Source organism: Trachurus japonicus, chromosome 21 (genome assembly GCF_045865225.1).
Source record: "Trachurus japonicus isolate A0001 chromosome 21, Traja_1.0".
NCBI lineage: Eukaryota > Metazoa > Chordata > Actinopteri > Carangiformes > Carangidae > Trachurus > Trachurus japonicus.
This window is the reverse complement of record NC_140927.1, coordinates 21,538,255-21,562,513: the sequence shown is the minus strand read 5'-3', so window position 1 is coordinate 21,562,513 and position 24,259 is coordinate 21,538,255. Positions and strand designations below refer to the sequence as shown.

Sequence of the window (24,259 nt, the reverse complement as noted above, 5' to 3'; positions counted from 1 at the left end):
CAAACAAGCACCACTTTTTGTTTAAACAAAAAAAAGACTTGAGTCAAATTATTAATTTATGGTTCATATTATGTACGAATGAAACAGATGTCAGATTCATAAATTACATTTGAACTTGCGTGAAGGTCACCAGCACACACAGCACCTATATTTCACTCTCAATGTATAGAATAATCTTACTCCAGGCTCAGAAAGTGCCTCGCCAGGTAAATTGAACTTCATACCTCCACCTGCCGTGAAAAGGATGAGCGCTGCAGAGTCTATTTCACTATAATCATGTCTGATTCAACCCAGGCCTAATGACCTGCTCTGATGAAATGCAACTCGCCGTCTCTCCTTGGCCTTCACCTTGACATCAGATGTGAGAGCGCTCGTTTAGTCAATTAGCTCGTGTTCCCAGCAGAAAGTATATATTGTTAGGCTCTGACCCCGCCACTTCAGCACTGTAAAAATCAGCACTTTGCCCCTCCAACCCCCCCAGATGTCTAGCCAGGCACTGCCTTGCTCTTCAAATTTCTTTTCTAATTGGCAAAACCCAAAGGGGATCATTCTTCACCAAATACTACATCTTCTATTAGCAATTTGTCTATGACTGCCTTCTGAACTTTGTACGAATAATGATCGAAGTAATCAAGTGACTCTTCCATCCTTTACACCTCAATCTGGCAGTGACGAATGAACAGCGAGGCACCACATCTCTCTCTGCTGTTGCCCATTCATCTCTAACCAGAAGGGTAATAAAACGCGTTTCCACATTGTCCGCCCTGCCAGGCTAAAAATAAAGGCATTCATCGGGGTGTATTAATCAAAGCACACTCATCACAATGGAGGGTTTCAACACATCTTTTGTAAGCAATTCACACCGAGCTGGCTCACACAGCGACTGGCAGTACATGTAAAAAATCCTCTCATGTGTCCTCGGCCACAGTGGCTCTCAATGTCAGAGACAAGATTCATTAGGGACCCCAGAATAAATTCTGGTGTCATCCTCCAAATCCTAAGTACACTGAAAGTTGTGCCAAAAAATAATAAATCAAGAAAAAGGATCATCTCGCAAGACCAAAGATTAAAGTCTTTTGGAAGTCTTACATTACTGGACCTCTTAATTTAATGATACGGGCAAACATAAAAGTCATTTAAATTGTATCACATAAAATTCTGGGGAAAACTTTGTGTTGTGTTGTGTCATAGTGTGTACATAAAGATAGAGGCTGCTTGTTGCTTCCACCCTCAGGTCTCTGAGGTGCAGTTTTGCAGCTCAGAGTGGGCTGTTTCGCTGTCGCCATCTTGGCAATACCTGACTCCATCCAATACAAAAACGGACAAAGAGGAGGGGGGTGTGTCAGGCCAAGACTTTGGTGTGTCAGCTTGTGGCAGGTATGAACTATCCCAACTGTCACACAAAGTTAAGCAGAGCTTCGATAAAATTTCAATCAGTGGGTTATATGAATATTCACCCCTTGTACAATTGTGATGAGGGGGGAAATTAGCTGTAGAAACTAAAACATGTTTTTAAACTAAAACAAGTGATGCAGTTAAACTGTTTTGAGCTAAATGCTAAAGCCAACATGCTAACATGCTGATGTTCAACAGGTGTAATCTAATCTGTGCCAGTCACCATTTTAGTTTAGCATCAGCATGCTATGAATTACTAATAACACTGAAGACAATGTATAGCTGAGGTTGATGTGAGTCAGTCACTTTGCAGGTATTTAGAAATCAGCCAAAGTGACAGTTTGACCTGATGATTGTTAACGGTTGTTACGGTTTTTCAGGACTGATGTATCTGCAGAGCCATGACAGTAGTCCATCCAAATGTCACATTAACCTAATTGGCAATTATTCCCCTGGAGATTGACTTCATGGGAACAATGCTGAACATCTCTGTCTGTAAAGGACATTATGGGCTGAATGATACGTTTTTAAACACAGGATGCACTATGCTGTAACTGTGGTATAATAAGTCCTTTGTTGAATTGTGTCAGAGCTTGTCCTCCAGACAGCATTCAACGGAGAGAAGAGCTGAACAGGAAGTGGCAGAGTGACACTTGGGATGACCATATGATCCATAATAACCCTGACAAGCACCTGGCTGAATGTTGAGTGTCCTCTCTATCCTTTGATTGAGGACTCCCAGACATTTGTGAGAGGAAGATACAAATGCAGGACACATAACAACAGCAGCGGCTGTGATGTGACACACACAGAAGAAGAAAAAAATGCAGTCAGTGCTGTGATTCTTCACATTGCAGCAAGAAAGGGTAAAAGCTTCAGCATCAGTGCAGGCATCAAGACATCTGCTTGGTGCTGTGTTACATGAGGTTTCTGTTGTTGTTGTTGCTGTGTTTTTATATTAAGTTAAAGCAGAAGTAAGCGATATTTTTGTTAATATAAGTCTTAAATAGTTATATCTTCCGACGGCAATCACTTACATAGAGTGTTTGGACCGAAACATGGGTCTCTCAGTCCCTCTGCTCTGCTCTGAGCCGAGGAGAAAACTTTTCTCGTATCCTACAATTTTTATCCAATGAGGAGAGAGAACGGCATGAAGGGCTGTGTGTGCAGCCAAGGGATGCACCTGAATGTGGTGACGTAGGGACGAGGACCAATAGATCCATAACGAGGGCGGGGGCTGCTAACTCCGTCGGCTGACAAGACGTTATGGTGCGTTCAAGGCAACTCGTAACTCGTGTTTTTTCGACCTGTGAAGTCGTACCAGTTCGATCTGGTACGAGTTCACGGGTCGGAAGTTACGAGTGGCCGTTATAGTGACTTTCACAGGTAAAACAGGTCGGAAAAACACGAGTGGGTTGCCTGGAACGCTACAAAGTCATAAGTCGTGACTTGAAGCTGTAATTTACGGTTTCAAAAGCCTGCCTGGAACGCAGCATTAACCAAAACGACCGGATCGCTTACTTCTGCTTTAATGTATATATCTACTGTATGTGTGTGTGTGTGTGTGTGTGTGTGTGTGTGTCCACTGGGAAATCCTGCGCTCTGACTCTTTTCTCTGTCTCACCGGCAGAGATTACATTACACCAGAGAATTAACTTCAGACTATTCTAGTGGCAAAAGTAGGGATTGGGATCAGAAATATACTACTTCCTACTTATACTACAGAGCAATGTATTGACACAGTGCAGGCAATAGAGGCAATAAAAACTGAACCACACATGATAAAATCCAGAGCATGAGGACATCTAGTATATGTTTCATTGCAAATACAAAAGAACAGTCTCTCTGGACGATGGCCAGGCCTGACCCCCCCCCCCCCTCCTTATTAATTTTGTTATCATCATTAAGATTTATTGTGCATCAGCAACAAGCAGCAGTTCATCAAACGGCTGTTTGTCATGTTTCAGTTGTCAGAAAGGCTGAGCTGTATCATATCACCCGGGACAGGCTGTTACAGAACAGACAGGACACATACAGTGCAACTCCAAGAGAAGTCGGATATTGTTGTTGATATTTTAAAATGAACAGGCTGGAGTGATCTTTAGCCAAAAAGCCAGAACAAATGTCTTCATTGTAGCGTTTCATTTGTAAAACTAAATAATCTTTGTTCCCTGAAAGAATGTTTTTACACGCTCTTTGAACGCTGAAGCAAAATCTGTTGCTGAGCCGATTAGAAGGTAAAACAGTTTTACCTTCATGGTTCCCTGAGTTGCTTCAATTAGGTAATTAATTCTACTTTTTCCTCGTCAGGTGAGCCGCACCACAGGTTGGCTTGGCTGCTGTAATTAGACACATCATTTTGATGCCGGTCCAGGTTTAGCCCCAGCGCTGATTACTTATACGGCACCTACAAAACAGCCCTGAGTCAAAGTAATCACACAAGCTGGCGCCAAGGCCATAATTGTGGCTAATCAAACGCCTTCACATAGGACGCACAAAAAGTCTGCCTTTGTTTACGGAGGCAGAGGAAGTGGGGGTGGTTTGTTTGTGGAATGATGCTTGATGGCGAAACAAAAATGTAACACTGTCAGTCACCATAATCAGTTTCACTTGAAGATCGGCGCTGTGAAGCTGCAGCTGATTTCAGACACATTGTTTGCTGAAGGCATTTTTAAGTTTGTCAAATGTCAATGACAAGCGAATGGCTTTTATCCCTGACTTTACACAAAACAAGAGAGAGAGACTTCCCTTCAGTCATGTTCCCTCATTTGTGATCACTAACTCTTCACAGACATGTGTCACAGATTGCTGCTAAGAATGAGGACAAGGCCAAAAGTACAGTGGAGTCAAAGTTTTTTAGCCTCTTTTGGCGCATTGTTTTTATTTTCTAGCCTGAAACTGTTTTCATTCTCTCTGACTGCACAATGATGATACTTCTTCTTGACTCCTGGGTGTCTACAGTTATTTATTTATTTTTTTACACATTTTTCATCATGTTAGTGGCTTTTCCTTGTTCTACTGCCCCCAAATGGCCAAAAATTTGACCTACAGAGGACAAAATCAAAATCACAGGTTACATTTATTATAAATCTTTCTTTGACCATTTTTAATCAATATAAAAACTGTTTGAAATGTAGTCCACTATACAGTACATCATTCTGGGATTTCGATGAAGAAACCTTTCTTCTATCTGTTTGTCTTTGCTCCTCTTTTTCTTTTTTCTAGAGACCAGAACATGACAAACACATTTTCTCTTAGGTTTCCATGGCAATCCAAAGGCACTCCAGCAAAATATAGTGCTGCTCTAAGGGACTGGGCATCCCCATCGTGCCCATGCAGACTCATGATATGCATACAAAGTGTTCTGCTGTATTCTAATACAATGTCATAACAAAAATGTCCCTTTTTATGTAATTTATAATCAGCTCAATTTTCATCTTCAAAATCAAATATTTTGAATATTTCCTATTCAAAATCAGATATGAACACACAGCCTGATAAAATGACTCTGAGCTTTGTCATTTCAAATCACAGACAATATTACATTATTGTCTGTATAATTCTACCCTGCACTGAGCTAATATTTTAGAAAAATATGGGTGACATTGAAGGAGAAAAGGAGAGGGCTACTCAGACACAGCACACACTTTCACACCAGTGGCAAATCGAATCATTTTTGAGGCACCAAACGGTTGATTTTCTTCCCGCTTGATCTCCCTGCCTGGCGCTCCACATCAGTGGCTCCCTGGCCCATGATTGGCCAAGCTCTGAATGGGAAGGCCGTAATTGACCTTGGCCACAGACAGCGTGAGGGCCAAAACGGCTCAGTCGCACATTATCAGCCCCAGTCACCAAAGCAAAAAAAAAAAAGACACGAAGAGAAATAAAGGAGAGACGAAAAGGCAAGCAGACAGTGACTAAGAGTGGGATTGAGGCGAAGGGGCGAATCCAGGGAGTACTACAATTTTATTTCTGGAAAAAAAAAGAATAATAAAAAAAGGCAAATGGACAGAGGCAGATGGAGAGAGTGGGAGTTTAATACAAAACTCCTTAATAACAGTGAATTTGCATTTAAGGACAAAAGCGCAAAAAGATGACTCTGAGACAAACATCCTTTGGGGCAGAAAAAAAAACACAAAACAGGTCGTGATTGCCAAACATGACCGCCTGAAAGTAGGTGAGACAAAGCTCATACGGGGAGAGGGGACGCACATTAATATGCAGAGTGACTGCTCACTACCCTACTGTGGAAACGAAGAAATTGTTTATTAATGCTGCCAGCATAAAACCTATTAATCCGTGGAAAAAGGTCAACCTCCAGAAAGCTGAGCTGCATTCACAATGCTAAGCTGCTCTCATATGTATAAGAGTCACGTCGACAGTGTGTGCAGACAATGTGGGCTTCTGTCTGATTATCAAACCCTGAGGAGAAAGACGAGACAGGGACCAAATGAAGAGTCGCCAGTAAACAGCTGGATAGATTGTGTGCATCCACGGCATACACCATCCATTTTTTTTTATTTCTCCTTTCTCTTGAACGGTGACCAGAATGACCAGAAGCATATGTGCTCATAAAACAGCCAACAACATGAGAGAAAAAAAATCACCTGTTGTTACAGGCACACAAGGACTACATGTGAGCATTTTAAAATTAGATGCCAACTCAAAAAAAATGAAATTACAGGCAGAATCTGGTATTTAAAAAAGTCTCAGCATGCTTTTATGAAAAAGATAAAGCTCTGAGAGTGAGATCAAGGTGACGTCTCAGCTGAGCTTCAAAGTCACAATGTCAAAGAAACATCTCTTGACTTCATTCTTTGTCTTCACAGATACTTGGATGTGCAGACAATAAAGTAGATGTTGTCAGGATCTGCAACACTGACTTGTATCAGATCCGGATCTGTTAAGACGTTATCAGCTACGACTGATGAAGGCATTTGCAATTCACTGGCAGCAATGCAAATGATACTGGATCTATCAGTGACAGATCTAAATGAACGTTATGAATCATCAAGTCAGTGTTTGATTATGATTCGAATTTTACACAAACCAACCAAATGAATCACTGCTGTTACATTAAAACGAACCTCATTAAAATAAACTCAGAAGGTTGAAAACATCTTAATTCATTGTAAGTAGTTTTTTTGTTTTTTTTACAGTGGACTCATTTCTGTATCATCCACACTTGGTGAAGTAGACAGATAGACAGCAGACTGCACAGTGCAAACCAAAACCCAAAAGCCAATTCACTGGGTGATCTTTTGACTCTCTGTTTTTAAGTGACAGCCATTAACATTAGACTATTCATACAGTCACCATAATACGCTGCAAATCTTCTTTTAAGCCACGAGGGCAGTAAGATGCGTGTGTGTACGTCACTTTTATGCTTTTAAGTGAAAGGACGACAAAAAGCAGTGACACCTATAAGGCGCTGAGCCACCAGAAGCACTAAAGTGGCACTTAAGTGTTCCCTTAAGTTTCCCTGAAGGCAGAGAGACCCTTTCACACCAGTACAGTACAGCTCCCCTGGCTCATTCAACACACACACACAAAGAAAAACCGAAAAGCTACACACAGTGAATCTGTGGCATGCAACATCCAGGGTTTTTTTTTTCAACTGGTATGAAGTTTCCATCTATCTATCTATCTATCTATCTATCTATCTATCTATCTATCTATCTATCTATCTATCTATCTATCTATCTATCTATCTATCTATCTATCTATCTATCTATCTATCAATTTGAGAAAATCAAGCCTGTAACCAACTAATTCTGTCTTGCATCTGAGATATGATCATGTGCGATCAAATGTAAAAATCTTCAAATTATTTCTACTCAAATGTTGAAATGAAGCACTGCTTTACTATTTGTTGGGTAAGACCTGGTTTTGGTTTTGAAGCCGTGACAGAAAAACTGTAAACAAACATGAGCCTAAACTGTCTGAAAATAGCAGCCATTATAATCAAACTCATGTTTAATTGGGGTCAGCTCAGATAAACACAAAGCAACGTCTGGAAAGAGGCAGAAACTGTGAGCCTTTGGAATAAATCACTGTAAATTATTCAAGAGGGGGGAAAAAAATGTGTTTCTCATTTAAATAAAAGGAAAAAGTAGAGAGCCTCTTGAGTGCAACCACCCACAACAAGATTAGCGGGGTTTCAAGTGAGTGAGTGTGTGTGTGTGTGTCTGTATGTGTGTGTGTGTGTGTGTGTGTGTGTCCACTCTGCTGCTGTTGATCCATAAATTGGTGCCAAACTGATGTCAAGGCAGCCAGACTTTTGCTAGATTGGCTAGTCATCTCTTGTCAGGCAAGCCGACAGTCTGCCCTGCGCAACAAGCTGAAAAGCAAGTCTCAAATGTGACACACACACAAACACACACACACACACATTTCTACATGTGCACACTCCCCTCAAGTCCAAGCTCATAATGAGAGACTTATTGTGAGGCAGAGCCACTGTGCACTGAGAGGTGTGTCTGCAGGTACAGTACAGAGCTGCTTCTCCTCTCTGTGTGACTCTGTCTCTGCTTTGTTTGTGTTGTTTACACCCTCAGGAACAGTGTCCCAGTTTTTTTTAAAGAGGAAGTGCATGTGTCTCCTTGTAGATTCACTTGTCTGCGACTCTCTCTGTCTCTCTCTCTTGGTGGCTTACATTTAAACGTTTTCCTCATCTCAGCTCGCAGTGTGCATTCATTTACAGACCAAATTACAGCATATGAGGAGAGATCAACTCGTCTTCTCTTCACTGTTACCAAACGGGAAACCGTTAGCGTTGTTTTAAATATTAGACGTGTTGTTCCTCTTCAGGATGATAATAATAGCATTACATTTGTCTTGGCGGTGCTGTTATTGCTGATGTTTGAGACGCAGCAAACGCAGGTGCGGTGCCATTTCACATCAGAGCGCACCTGCGAGTTTTTGTCCTTTGGTCTTTTTTTTTGGTGAATTTGTGGCTCTGAGCTGACACCTTGCTCTGTGTGGGTGGATCAGCACAGCAGAGGTTGTTCATGCAGATAAAATGCTGCATGCTGCAATTTTTGGTACCGGTTTTTGGTGTGAAAATTGCGCCCGAGCACACGCCTTTCATCAGGAAAATGTTCATGGTTTAATCCATGCCAGGTATGTAGGTATGCTGTTGGACGTGGGTGGGGGGGCGCCTGAATGATCCAGGGGGCCTTAGTTTGACAGGAGCCTTGGAACATTTCACACATCCTCTTTTATGTTCAGTATGGTAAATCACAGCTAATTTAGTGAGTAAAAACTCTACATTTTAATCCAATTATAGATAAAAATCCTGCACTGTGTGTGACAAATACGTGAATAAATGTCATCCATAGCTGCTTATAGGATCCATGAGGGTATAATTGCATCATTGTAGCTCAAAATGGCAACATGAGTGGTATGTTGATTGAACATACACTTAAAGCCAGTTTTAAGTTCTAAATATTTGAAACAGCATTGCCACACACACATAACAGTATATTAGATAATGTCTGTGCAGAAGCAGAAGTTTTAAGCATTAGCCAACTGATTTTCTTTTTCTGCAGAAATTGATGGAAGCTAATGGCTGCCAGGAACTGCGCCTGAGAGGTAATCAAGTGTAAAACTATGCAGCATAAACTGGGATATGATTAGCAAAAAGACTTGTAATTAGGTTGGTATGGTCTTTTAATGCAAAACTCCATCATTTACCCTGGATAATACGAATAATATATTTTCCCTCGTAAACAGGATTATTATGTGTGGCTACACATGCGTCCTTATGTACAGATTTAATGCGCCAAGTTTATATACAAGGATACAGAGTTTACAAGCATGCGTATAAAGTGGGCCCAACAGATCACAGCTGTCTGTGTTTGTGAGAGGCACATCAGAGGTTGTCACAGATGGTAATATTATGAAATGGGAACAATGAGGATATCATTCATTGGCAGAGGTTGTAATGCAGTGCATAATCTGGAAGCTAGAGCATTACATAAGTACACATAACCATTACCGCCAGCATTAGGAACAGTTAACCAAATTACATCGCTAAGTTATGACGACTGAGTGTGTGATGACAGATGCACAAACGGCAGATGTTGGGACTGTAAATGTATTGAACTTGTAGACCTTAACAGCTAGATCTAAAGAGCTAGATTAAGGCTGATGCTGTCCTCAAAGAGCCTCGTCTAATATACAATAGGATTAAGGGACACGGTGAGTGCTTTCCCTCTGATATTTTTGAAATTTGACTATAGCTGGGCCATTTCACAGTGTCCGTCTTTTCCTGAAAGCTTGTTGACAAGGAGCTGCGGTGCTCAACCTGAATGTCTGTGCATGAGCAGGAGACAGCAGAGGATTCCCCACCAGTCTGCCTCTCTCTCAGGATCAAATGTGGCGTGGCCACAGCTGGAGGCCTAAGTGATTCAACCAGTCAGCCAGAAAGGAACCACGAAACCGACCGGCCTGTCTATCAGCTGTTCAACCACGAGCCAAATCCTGTCAATCAGGCAAGTCAGTGAGTTGGTTTTTCAAACACCACCACATGCTGAATTTAAACTTTGCAAAGATGCAGACTTTCTCACTTAAAGGGATAGTTCAACATTTTGGCAAATTGGCCCATTGCCATAATTGCTATAGTCGTAGCAGTAGGTTCGTTACCTTTAATTGTAGGTGCAAGCTATTTTTAGTACAGCGGAGCGCAGCAGCTGGCTGCTCAGAGCTACGCTATGGAGGCTAAGGGAATTTCTTGGTTTCCCTCATTAAACTCATCAAATACAAAATCCCAAAACTCCACAGCGCTTTTGTAGACAAGTTGTGACCTGCACAACCACCACGCTATGAGATAATGACGGAACGATACGAAACGGAGCCGTTTTCGAGGTAAATTCATACAAAACCGCTGATGCGCGTTGCCTTCAGGGACAGTTTTTCAGCAAGCAGTCTCCGTATTTACCCTGTATTTACCTCAAAAACGGCTCCGTTTCGTATCGTTCCGTCATTATCTCATAGCGTGGTGGTTGTGCAGGTCACAACTTGTCTACAAAAGCGCTGTGGAGTTTTGGGATGTTGAATTTGATGAGTTTAATGAGGGAAACCAAGAAATTCCCTTAGCCTCCATAGCGTAGCTCTGAGCAGCCAGCTGCTGCGCTCCGCCGTACTGAAAATAGCTTACACCTACAATTAAAGGTAATGAACCTACTGATATGACTATAGCTAGGGATGTCCCGATCCGATCACGTGATCGGAAATCGGGGTCGATCACGTGGTTTCAGACTCGATCGGAATCGGACGTTACATCCCGATCAGGAATCGGATATATTACATATCTACATGTCAGGGTTTTCCTATCTGTCTAAAGCGAAGACGGGCCGCATGGGGGGCGTTCAGATGTATTACTTTTACTGTAGACATTCGTCATGTGCGCTCATTACCCAAAGCGACGCGCATTCGGTGCAGCGTGCTTGTGTTTTGTGCATGGTCTGTGGCGCACAGCTCCACGGTGTGTGTGTGTGGCTGCGTCGTCGCGGACAAGTAACGATATGAAATGACGGCGCTTGCGAGAGTGTGAGAGACGATCGTGTCACCGTGTCAGCTCACTGTTTGTTTGTGTGTGTGTGGCTGCGTTGTTTCACTGCTGACTTCCAAGCAGCTTGTTGTTGATGTTTGAGCGCTACACACACCTGCAGCAACAACAGTCACTGCAGCTTCTACTGAGAGCGAGTCCGACGTAACGCACGTGAGACCGATCACACGGACCGACCGCGCAGATGTCGCGGACATTCTTAAACTTCTCATACTGTTGAATAAAAAACTACCGTTGTGTTGCGTGATGGCAGATACAGAACCAGGTATTTATTTAAAGTTAGAGAGGGAGAAGGAGCAAGGTGAGCTGGGTGAGGGAGGGAGAAGGAGCGGAGTGAGTGAGGGAGGGAGAAGGAGCGAGGTGAGGGAGGGGGGGGGGGGGGGGGCAGACAGGCAGGAGAGGGTGGGATCAGGAGAGAGGCTGGTGATTGAGAAAGACATGATAAGCAGCTATTATTATTTTTGACCAATTTTCTTGTTGTTGACTTATGGATAACGGCATTAATATTATACTGTGGAGCTACTGTGCTAATATACATTGAGAGTTTACAATACTGCAATAAATGTCATGGGCTTGTTATTGAGGTAGAGTATTATTGTGAGATTGTGATATTGTTACATCCCTAGTAGAGCACAAAGAACAGAAAAATAGTGGGATGATACAGTCGATCTACATTAAAAACTTTACTGCATTGCCAAAGTATCGGATCGGGACTCGGTATCGGCAGATACTCAAAATCAAATGACTCGGACTCGGACTCGGGGGCAAAAAAATGTGATCGGGACATCGCTATAGTCTATAGCGATTATGGCAATGGGCCAATTTGCCAAAATGTTGAACTATCCCTTTAAGATGCTGCTGAATTATTGGGAGCTGGGTGTGACTGGCAAAAGTTTGAGATGGTGGTTTTCGCCAGCAAAAATCTAAAGAAAGCAAAATCTCACTGACCAAAGAATCTCAGAGAATACAGTATCTTCAGGATCACAGCTATCAACTCACACTCTCAATGGATTGATCATTTTTATATCAGATGTTTGATTCGTATTGGTCCACTGAGCAGCACAGGAGGGATCCATTACCCATGACTTCAGTTTATATTTCATTTGTTCAAATTGTCTCCAATAACGTCTCTCTGATGAAGTATTGATACAGACAACCAGTCAACGTTTTATGACATAACCAGGGTCACCTCCCTCCACTGCTGTAACATTGTCAGAACTAGATCCTTCTCGAGCATGGCTTATTGTTTCTAGCGTCTTAGAAATGGTAATTCTCCAGTGAAGCTCTTGTCTGTTCAAAGCACCATGGCATGAATTTGAATTAATAAGGGCTTTAAGGACCCCTGCCTACCCAGGTTAGACCTGATACTAAAGAACTCCTCCTAACATCTGGTTCTGCTCCGTCATGCTTAATGAACCTTATATTCTTCTACAACAGACAGGAAACCTTGTTATCTCCCCGTTCTTAGACAAAATTCTCAGAGGAAAGTGTCTTCTCGAAGAGCAGCCCATTTCTTTGGAATATACACTGAGCCTCTGTTATGGAAATTGGCTCTCTCGCAGTCGTCTTGGATTGCCACCACAACTGGCACAGATCAGCGCCAAAGCTACAAGCAGCCGCCTCCACATTCAAGACTTTGATGATGGCCCTGAGTTGGGTTTCATGCCCCACAGTCGTGAGATGCAGGGAAAAAAAAGTCCTCAAGCGGTGAGATTTGAAGACCTTGTAGACAGTAGCTACTGCAACATATTCCCAGTTAACCCACATTGCATGTTTGAGCTGACCTGGTCTGTCTGACAGCTCATCCCACTACCCAACCAGTCCACCACTCTGGTCGTCCTCCACTCCGTCAATCATCTGTGGTGTAGTCCAAGATGTTCTGTTACCAATTAAACTGAATATCCTTGTGCTCAAACATGCAACAGATCATGAACTGCCTTCAACAACCACAGAAGCTCAACAGAAGGCAACAGCCGTGTAAGACGTTCTTCCTAACCATTGGCTGCATGTTTCTCAAGTGTTAGACCCCCTTCAGATCTATGTTCCCAGTTCCTCAGTGGCACTTTTTAAACTGCTTTCTCCAAACTGCTCTTAGATGCAAACAATGAACAACATGCAGTTTCATAGATGCAAAGACCTTGAGCATCTCTAGAAAAATGAGCCCAAGAACTTGGTGCCACAGTGAGTCCAAGAATTTGATACAACTCAAGTTGCCATAAAGTTAAATGATCCCCAACTGGTGTTGGTCTGGGACAAATGTTTTCCAGCCCCACTGATGAATATGAAGTGCAAAAGTTTTTCTATATATACTATATTTAATACAAGAGGGCACTGTGCATGAGTTTGTGCAGATTTAGCTGCTGCTTGTTTTTATCGTAGCGCTGCACAAGTGTGCCCTTCCGTTTCCTGCATATTTTCTGGTTTGAATATCTTTCTAGTAGAATAATGTGTGTGGGTGTATCACGCAATAGCTTCCTCTGACCTTCCTCGCCTCTGCGGTGAAGTATTGTAACCACAAGATGAAAAAAATACACTGCACATGAACAGGTCAGAGCTATTCTGACAAGAAGAGAAAGATACTATTTCCATACAGAGTGAATGATGCCCGAAAAGCTACAGAGCAGAATATCAGTTTGTATGAGGTATATGACACAAACCAACAAGTACCACAGACGCATATATAAACTGGACAGACATACACTATTGTCCCTGAATTTGCATTTGTTGGCGCTCCGGTCTGATCCATTTGGTTCGACAGTGTGAAGAGTCGCACAGACAGGCTTAGCTCAGATTTAAGAGAATGAATTTTCATGATTTACAACCTCTCTGTAAAGAGCTCTCACTGTATTGATTTTTACAACTCCAGAGGTGAAGCTTGATAAAATGTTACTTTCATTTCATGGGTGGAAGAAAAAAAAAAGACGGAAGGATTGTGGAGGAAAAGAGAAGACTGCAGCTATTACACCTGCAGGGGAGGCTGAACACTTGGCGGCTTTTCTGTCGCAGCAAACCATTCACACACACACACACACACACACACACACACACTCACATACAAAAAAAAACAAACCACCCCCGCAGTGTGATCCAACTAGTGAGAATAAGACTTGAACCTGCAACCCCACGGGCATGACACAAAAGTCCTCCTGCGGTTTGAACCATGATGAAATTGCCATAACCCCTTAAAAACGTCTCCTTATGAATCATTCCTTGACGCAAAATAGTATCAAGAGAAAACTGACATTCAAGACTTCTGTGTATACTGCTGTTTCAAAAAGACACAGTTCACTGCAATTTTAGATTCCATTAACTATCATTTGTTGCAGCTCAGAATTAAAAACAATTAAAGTGATATAAAACAAAGAAAAAAAAGGAGTTATGGAGGAAGTAATGATGCAGTTTAGTGTTTATTTTTGTTTTATTTTCTTTTTCCGATTTGATAATTTAATTCCTCTATTTATGAAATGTTAGAAGAAAAAATCAGTGGGTAAACTCAAAAAGCCTGTTCTTTATCTTACCTACAGTAGGTGCTCACCTACAGCTGTGGGCTTTCTACAGGAAGTGTGGTCTGCTTTGGCTACCTGAATTGACAGCCGTCCATGTAAAGATTAAACTCCCACATGGCTGAACAGGCTCTTCCGGACGGCTGAGTGCACGCACACCTAAACTGTGAAAACAGAACTACAGCTGTAAAAAAAAAAGAAGAAGGCAAAAAAAAAAGTAGCCGAGGGGATTGATAAGTGCACAGTCTGGCTTGCGTTCGCAAAGTGATCCCGCACATCCTGTTACTGTTTGGTTACCGAGTTCTTGAGGGCTACTTGTTGCTTCCTGAGCAATCATCTCCTCGCTGCTCATTTGCACATTACACTGCTCTTAAGGCAACAAGCACAAGCACAAGCACGCCATTTGTATTTGCATGGTGCTTGACATTTACACACTAGGAAAGCAATTAGGCCAGAACTCGGGTCATTAATACAGTGAACAGGCGAGACGTGTTTGCTCTCAAAGCTACTGCAATATGTATTCACGGAGAATTAAAAGTGACGCCATCCGCATTTCTCCGTGTTAAAATATCCTCGGTGGATCTCACAGAGGGACAAAGATGAGTATCTGAATCCCCACTTCACCGCGCCTACTCTTCTTCTGTTTCTCCTTTATTCTGCAGCTCAGTGCTGTAGACACACACGCATGCTAATGAAAGCATGCTCAATAAATACAAGTGTTTGTTTATCACTAGTGGCCTGAATCTAAGCAGCACAAAGACCAGCTCTGTGAACATGGATTTTTTTTTTTCTTTTTCCTCAAGACGATTCAAAAGGAAAAGAAGAGAATAGAAATGGTAGCAATGGAAACAAGGACGTTCATGGTGCTGGCTGGGTATGAATAAATGTTTTTGGTTGCTGAGGCCATTTCAAGGTAAAAGGCAGGTAGGATCACAGGTAAAAAAAAAAAAAAAAACCAACAACAACAAATAACTGAATGTAACTGAATCATGAGGTGAGACTAAGTATTGGCTGACATGAATAACTTCTCAAAAATTGTTAAACTATTAGAGGGATAAACTGAAACCTCCTGGATGACAGGTTAATGTCTGCAAATTGCTGAGATTTAAACGCCTCAGGAAAACCTACTCAAACAGAAGTACACATGGCAGTGATAGCTGGGCCACATGGTGGATACCACTCGCTATGGAAGACACAGAGTACCGACCAATCGGTGACTGTTTCCAAAAACTTGCTCGAGTGCACTTATTACTTATTACTGATAGAGTTTTATAATATGATCAGATGGTTTCATATGTGGTAAGAGCAGCAGCAGGAGAGACAGCAGGCAACAGTGCATGAGGGCTTTCACACCACAACTTAGTTAAAGTTGATGAAGTCTCATGTCATAACTACAGCAGATGAATAAAACACTTTGCTAGAAAAGGACGTGACATTAGAAACACCTGCTAACTGATACATACAAAGAGCAGGTTAATGGTGATTATTTGAAAGTAGGAAAAGGCCATATATCTTCCATCTCCTCCCTCAGGCTTCTCTCTGGAGTTTAAGTAACAATAGGTCAGTGAGCCAATCAGATGAGATGAGTCTCTGAGCCTCTCTTCTGATTGGTTGACCTTTTTTTGAGTTATTACAACAATTTTACAGTAGGTGAAACACACTGACTGTGTGGCTGCTGTTTTGTGACATCACTGAATAAGATAAGGCCTGATCAGTGTTGGGCATGTTACTTTTAAAAAGTAATTAGTTATATAGTTAGCCTACTCGTTATGTTCCCCAAAATGTATCTGAGTTAGGAACTGAGTAACTACATTATAAAATAAACTAATTACCAGGAAAAGTAACTATTGCGTTTTATAAAATGCTAAAATATGTCAAATTATTTGGACTTGATTACTTCCCATCCCATCACTGGTCCTGATGGTTTGTTTTAAGGCTCAGTGTGTGAATACAGAAAGTAATATAGAACCTGAACCTGCCAAAAACAAATAAAGATCTCACTTTCTACAAACTGGACCCTCAATTAATACCTGTCACTGTAATTCTCTTTTCCACAAGACAACCAGTTAACTTGGGGTTAAGATATTTTTCCTTTAGCTGGTCAATATTCTCTTTTCAAACTGAAACTACATGTGTAAAATGTAAAACGTTGTGCACCTGTTAAAAGTTTTGGTAGAGAATATAGACATTTTTCAAACAAATTGACCAATGTAAGCAGCACCCGTTCTGACAAGTAATTCTGTTGTGTGTTAAGAGTCATGGCCAGTCATCCATTTGAGCATTTTGAGGTTGATTCAGCTATTCATTAATTCATGATTGAAGCCACTTGATTCAGCCGCTGAAATACACACTCGATTACCGCACAGCATGCGTGGTAATAAAATATGATTACTTTTGGTACTCAAATGTTTAATTAAAATGCAAATTAGTATGATTTTGAACATCTTCTCTGGGAATCTAACAATCCAGGCCCTTGGTGTGGTGATCAGGGAGCAGGTGGAGGTATTAAAAAAAATCTATATATGCAGGCAACCACACAGTTTATGAAAAGATTAAGACCTCCTTCTGGAAATGGCCGTGCCTTAAGATCATCTCTGAAGGGTAATCACAGAGATGAGATGGGATCAATAACATCTCCACTGCTCTTTCATTTGCAGGCACAGAGGACAGACAAAAAAAGAATTCTGCATTTGATATAAGGCTTTCTTTAAACTGCTGTGGTGAGAAATAACTAGATTAAAATTCCTGTTTTATCTAAGTGGCTGCCGGGTTTTGTTGGGTGATGTGTTTCGTGCCGCTCAAAATGGTGCATGCTTTTAGCAGAAGGAGCGACAGACAAATGGGGGCAAGCAGCGGTTGTCTGCACGCTACACTGATTATATTGACCACAGCAGGGCTTTCCCTGCCAAACACACCTCAGAGTTCCCTCTCCCCCCTTTTTTCTCTCCAAACTCCTCTTCTGCCAAACCAGTCGAGCCGCTATTTATTTTCTTTCCAGTCTCCTGCGTTCTCATTATCTGTCAGCAGCACATAATTTATAGCCATCTCTGCAGCATCCTCGCCGTGCCGACTAACCACTGCCTGTGTTTTTGGCCACTCCATTTTAATAGAGATGTAAGGATTATCCCAGATGGATGAGGGAGATTCAGTACAAGCTCTACCTGACGGATCGATAGCTGGCCGAGAGCCACCGTGGTAGAAAGTCAGCCCACTCTGGGGGGAGAAATACAACGGGCACATGCTTCGATGAAGACACAGATAAATAACTTGAAGAGATGCTAAAAAAAAGGGATGCACACAGGTTTGTGCATGGCTCTAAAAGCAGCCAGCCCATTTTGATAATTGTGCATTGATGGTCTTCTTGTACAGTGCAACAGTGACGGGTAGAGTCAAGGGCGATGTATAGCAGTGGGGCGGGGTAATCACCAAGGCAAGACACTTAAACTAAAGCAAAGAATCCAAGAGGTAAAGCCAATATTTAAACTGGAGCAGTTCAAAAAGTCCTCAATATAAAACATAACGTAATAAGATTTCATTTGCATGTGATATAGGGTTTATAAGAAAAAGGTGGGGAATTTATATAAAAATATGTTGTGATTGAAGGAATTGGTTGTGGATGTTATTTTTTTCTTTTTTTATTATTGGTTGTAAACTGGCATATCATCTGATGTAATATTATTTTGTTTTAAGAAAGGGGCAGGTTTTATAAGTTTTCTTCATCCCGCTCCTTTTCAATCCTAGGATTGGAACAAATAATTTAAAAAAAAAAGAAAAGAAAATATACATTAGGCATATGCAACTCCATCCCATAGTACATGTAAAGTTATGACCATGTACACTTTGTTAGGAAACACCAGCAGTATGTTTCAGGTTTCAGGAAAATGGGAGAATCACAGCTCAGGAAGTGACTGATCCTTAAGTGAACCGACCTTTTATATCAAATAGTCCTGCAGTTACATTTGGTAGCGACGGCTCCTCTGCTCTTTCAGAGATCTCTGAAAGAATCTGAACTACCGAGAACTAATCTTACATGTATCAACCACTGGCACATAAGGATGATGATGATGAGAGGAAGTGCACCAGCCGACGCATTAGAACGAGAGGGTCGGGAGAGTCATTGTGAAAAATGTAAATGCATACAAAGTATGACAGTGTTCTTATAGTTAGCTGATAGCCTAGAAGCTAACAAACGAGCCACTGATGTGATGCGAGATGTGCTACGACTACTGAGGGAAACTTTGCAGGATGCTGATTTGAATTCACTCACAAGCCATTTTTAACACGACTCACAAAAAAACACACACACACACACACCCCATCTTCAGGTGTATACATTTCACAACTTGGCAGGTTAATGGTGATGATTTGGTCTTCGAGCGTTAAGAGCCTGCCTTAATATTCCCTGATGTTCCTCGCTGCATTCAGTCACTGCTCTGCTGTACCTACACATCATAAATCCACAATACGTATCATGCAAACCAGTGATTCAGAAAACAGCTGCACTTGCCAACTCTTAATTGCTTTAAATAAACAGGGGAATAAGAGAGTGATTGAGGAACACGCTGCGATGTGACATTAATAGACCTTAAGCCGTTGACCTGGAAAGAAATAGAGGACAAATCAGCCGTGTTGTGTATTTATGAGTTATGTTCGGAGAGGCGTCGTCCCCACCGGTAAAAGCCAGACACACGGTGGGGGGACTCCCTGTTTTATGGCGGTGATGCAGTGTTACAACCCAAAGTACAGCCGCATAGATCAAACTGAGCTGACATGGTTCTGCAAAGGAGGAGGAAATCTAAATAGCAACATAAAGCCAATGAGCGTCCTCTGACCTGTGAGACTGTATAACAAGCCGAGAGTGAACATCCATTAGAACGCCATTAATAACAACAGTGATATTAAATAGCTGGAGGACTGGTCAGTCTATTCTTGGCTCCTCTTGGCCTCGACCAACAGTTCACCAGTTCGGCTTTGACGCCTACCTCCGACCTTGTTGTTCATTAATGCATGAAGCTGCTCTCCCTCCAGCCCTTATGACCGCCACCCTTCCTGACACTGACACTGCATTAAAGGCAGAAGAGAGCAACACTCTGGAAATAATGAGGCTCCCTCCACCTCAGCTCTGAGCTTGACACTCCTCTGGAGGCAGAATCATCTGAGTAATTACTACAGGTACCAGAAATCTGAGCGAATGTGAAAAATATTATGGTCGACTCCCTACCTCTGCTATTCTGCCTCTGTGTTTTTAGGAGCCTCTGTGGGTGTAAAAGTCAGAAACGGGAATTTAATCAATGACAAGTTACACTGAGATATTATTTATCCCAATGCGATGATACAAGAAATGCCACTTCTCTTGAAAATGAATTTAGTGCAACTTCTTCTCAACTTTTTGTTACTTTCTCAAAACTTATAACCTAATGCTAATTCATCTTCACACATGTATCCAACCAAGATAATGTTGACTGACCCCTCACCTGTACCTGATTTCCCTACAGCTGCTATTATACTGTATGTCAAGGTGTGATTAATAATGAATCACTTACACGTCTTTTATGTTATTTATCAAAAGTGAAAAATATCAGTTGGACTACTTTACATGTGTAAGCAATTTACATTTAAAAGCCAGAAGCACCATTTGCATTAAAAGAACCATGGGACGTCTCTGACCTCCCCACACACCTCCATTGTTTACACTTCTATAAAACCACCATCAAACTGTGAGAGAGATCATTTTCATTCATAGCAGGTTTGCAAATCAACACCTACTGTATAAAACATGTTCACACTGAGCCATCTGTTGGGCAGTAATGCAGCATATATCCTAAACACATACTCGCATACACATCTGTGCTATCACACACATGATGCCTTATAAGGAGGTGTCACAATTCTGTTGATCTTCCTGTAGCCATACTTGTGCTTTTCATATGCACATACGAAATGTATACCTGTGTATCTGCAGAACGGGAGCAGCTTTCGCCTCATGTTGTTATGTTTTCTTTCCTTCAACGTTTAGCCTCAAGCCCTGGTCAAAACAGACCGTAGAATAACAAAGGTCATTCAGGCCTCCTAGCAGTGAATTGTTAAGTAGTGTCTACTCACAGGGCTAGTAAACAAGGTAGCTGACGCTAATATGCTACAGTAACTAGATTTGGTTTGTGAGACACAATGGCTCTACAAGCATAGTTTAATTAAAACATATTTCCTTACAGCATATAGGCATGCATATACATATATATGTGCATGTGTCATTCAAGTTGTTACAGGTATTTCAGAAGTGTATGTGCATACTGTATGAAAAATGCAAAGGATCAACACATTAGAGAACAAACTTTAGTTGCAATAATAGTTGTTTCTTTGATCATTAAATCCACAAAAATACATTTGCTAATATTTTGATAATCATTTTTTAAGCGGAAGTGTCATTTGCCACCATCACCTTGGGCCATATAGGATATTTTAACAGGCATCTTTCATGTTTTCAATCCATTCATAAAGAGAATAAGGGGCAATTAATCAATAAGGATTATCAAGTTGCAGCCCTGGAAGACAAAACAAACCTAGATGGATCCTTTTAATATTCTACTTGTCTGAAATCTCACATTGAAAGGTCGTTTAAATATCAGGTGGAGCTGAATTCTCCAAAAGTCAAATCTGAGCTCTGAGCGAGACACATGAAGATGAAAGCAAAAGGAGCAAAGTGCAGCCATGGGAGGATGTCCCCAACTGGCAGAACATACTGTCTGAGAGCCGCTTTAGAAAATTGGACGAAGAGGTTGGAAGATGAATAAGAATGTTGGGAGGAAAATATCAAATACCCAAACACCAGGGAATCCTGGCTTGAGCGTTCTCAAAGGACTCCCTTGGTTTCACACCACCTACTTCTGAATAAGCTGCTCTTCTTTATTCTTCCCCACACACACCGCCGCCCTGCACTTTAATTTTAATACTGATGCAAACTGAAGGAGCCTTCACATCAAGCTCCTTGGAGCTTTTATACATTCTGAATTGAGCATTACAGGAAACAGATGCCCTCAGTCTTCTTCATACCGCTGATGATACAGCCTCTAACAAGGGAAGCAATGGCCACAGTGTTGCTCCAGATTGGCCCTCTCAAGGATTTCATTTCGAAAAAAGGACCACTCAAGTGATGTGGCAAGTCAATTTGACAATCATGAAAGGTAGCACTAACAAGTGCAGGCTCCTGATGAAGAAAACCTGCAGTGAGCGACTCCAGTGAAGTGAGGGAATGGGGAACTAGCTCTAAAGAAAACCAGCCAACCATGAAATGCCCAACCTTTACACTTGAGATGTGGCAGCAGACTGTATTAGCAGGAGTGAAGAACGGTGACAAGGCCAGCACAAGGGAGTTGCATTCTCCGGCACCACCATTTCATCATGTGTAACAAAAACTACACACCCAAACACTTCCTTTATTTGCTTTTAGGGATTGAACATCATCGTTCCCAACAGAATAATTAAGGTTTCTGAATTTTATCTCATTTGAAATAGTCTTGTCGACAACAAGCTGGAGAGGAGAATTCCTTTCCTCTTATTACATTTCAGAAGGAAGGCCTGATACGGGGAGCAGCCTGGAGGAGAAATTAGCCAGGAGTTTATTGGCTCAGATACAAAAGGAGCAGATTGAAAAGGGGTGAGATGATTGAACTCTCCTTTATTCCATGGTGTGTCCTTTGTGCCAGGCTGCACAGTCACTTTGATGCTATCTCTGTCATTTGAGCTGCACGCTGCGCCTTGGGTGCCGCGCACAAAAGAATATGATGCACTACCAGAGGCCCTGAATGGGCTTTCCATCTATTTTCCTGAAAGAGCGGGACTCTCCTTTTGATTCACCTCATCTGTTAAAAAATTGAGTGTCACTCATTAAAAGAACGTCATCACAGTAAAAGCCTCTTACAGGAAGTATTTAATATGCTGAAAGAATACAACTGACAGAGCCAATTCTGGTTGACAGAAATGATCCGGCTTCAAGGAAACAACACAGTGTTTAAAAAGTAGAGAGGTTGTTGTCCTGTGCAATCTTCCAGCATTCATTTAACCTTCAAACTAGATTCTGAAAATGTGAGTGTGCTATAATCAACTACCACTAATGGGTAGAAAAGGTTGACTGTCAGATCCTCACTTGCGAAGGAACACGATGATAATGGGAGGAATGGTTGTACCTTGGTTACAGAGGAGCATGGAGGAGGCAGGAAGAAGGGGGGAGGAGGAGATGGAGGAGGGTGAAGAACATCTTACGAGGCTGCCATTATCAGAGTAATTCACACACTAAGGAGCAAAAAGAGACCTTTGAGTGGGTGGCTGGGTAGTTGAGGTCTGATCAGAACCTCCATTAGCACAGAAATAAGCTGCAAATGGAGCAGGAGAGCTGTGTGAAGAGGGGGAGCGAGGCAAACCGTGCTGAGGGAACACAGTGCTCCGACCGGGCTCATTGAGACGCCACTACACGGCACTTCTGCATGGACGAAACATGAGCAGAGGCAAGTGGGAAAACTACCATAAACAGTCCATGAAAAAAAGACTGATGCGATGTTAACAACAGTTACAAATGCTGCCGGAGAATGCATGGGGGGGTTAGTCTGAATGCCAATTAGCAGCATTTATCAGCTATAAAGCAGCTCTGACAATCAACACTTGGATGTGTGTTTTCACAGCAGCGACCGTCAGCTTACTACAGAGACACCGAATCTCTGGTGATCAACTTGCGGGCGTCAAAAACACCACAATCACTGAATGTGACAAGTGGAGTAGCATGGAGAATCACAAAAGCGTATGCCATTAATTTATCATGTACAGGATGACAGACAATCAGAACAGGGATGCACTGGAACACACAGATAATAACACACAGTAAATAACAGATTTTTCATGTATTAGTTGTTTTCTAACCTCAGAATTTCATCCTTTGCAGTTTTGTAAGATCTAGTAAAGTGCTGCTTTTGCTTTTTTTTTGCATGTAAACCAATGCAAAGAGAGAGTTACAGTAAGTATCTTCTTATCATTGGATGATTGTGTGAATCCGCTGGATATGAAAATCAACTTGATACATGGAAGTGACAAATTTCTGCAATCAAATGTGCTGCAGCGTGAGTCTGCAATCAGCAAATTGTATAATTACGTCTCCTCGTGTGTTGTGCAGAATACTGTTCCAATAGTATATATAATATTTCATAATCCCCACGGTGCAATTCCTTAACACAATCCATAGGATTCTAGGTCAATCCTCCTCGACTGAATTTAATTTCACGGCTTAAGTCGAGCAGTGATTAAGTGTGAGAGAATTCCACTGGAATACCGGCACATTGTACAGTAAGAGAAGTAGCCCCTCTAAATCTCCAGAGGTATAATGAATGAAGAATAAGATGGCAATTCCTGCTCTGCACTCTGAGGATTAGGAACATGAGGACGGCAGAAGGAAGGAGAGACAGTGATTCTGATGGATACTCCTGTCTGGGAGAAGAGCACAACTCTCCAGTGTTCTCCCTGCTGATTGATTTGAGTGACTGGGAGAGGACAGGGTGGAGGAGTGAGACTCGAGCCTCTATCTGTTCTGTGGGACGTCTTATCGCCCCCTTGGCTGTCTGTGTTTGCAGCAGCCTAGTTTATTTTGAAGGGAGGTAGTCAATAACAGTGGGTAACTACATACACTGTAGTGAAAACAAATGGCTGCTCCTCAGATGTCCCAACTCCGCTCAAACAAAACAGCTCTGGGTTTTTCCACTTCCTCTTCCTTGTCGGATATAAACACATGCATCACAGCATCACACCA

At 41.9% G+C, this 24,259-nt stretch overlaps 1 protein-coding gene across 2 annotated transcripts in view; it reads right to left on the bottom strand.

The window, feature by feature from the left end:
- Window positions 1-24,259, bottom strand: part of fgf14 (fibroblast growth factor 14) — a 101,533-nt gene that overhangs the window by 6,013 nt on the left and 71,261 nt on the right. The window lies entirely within an intron of this gene.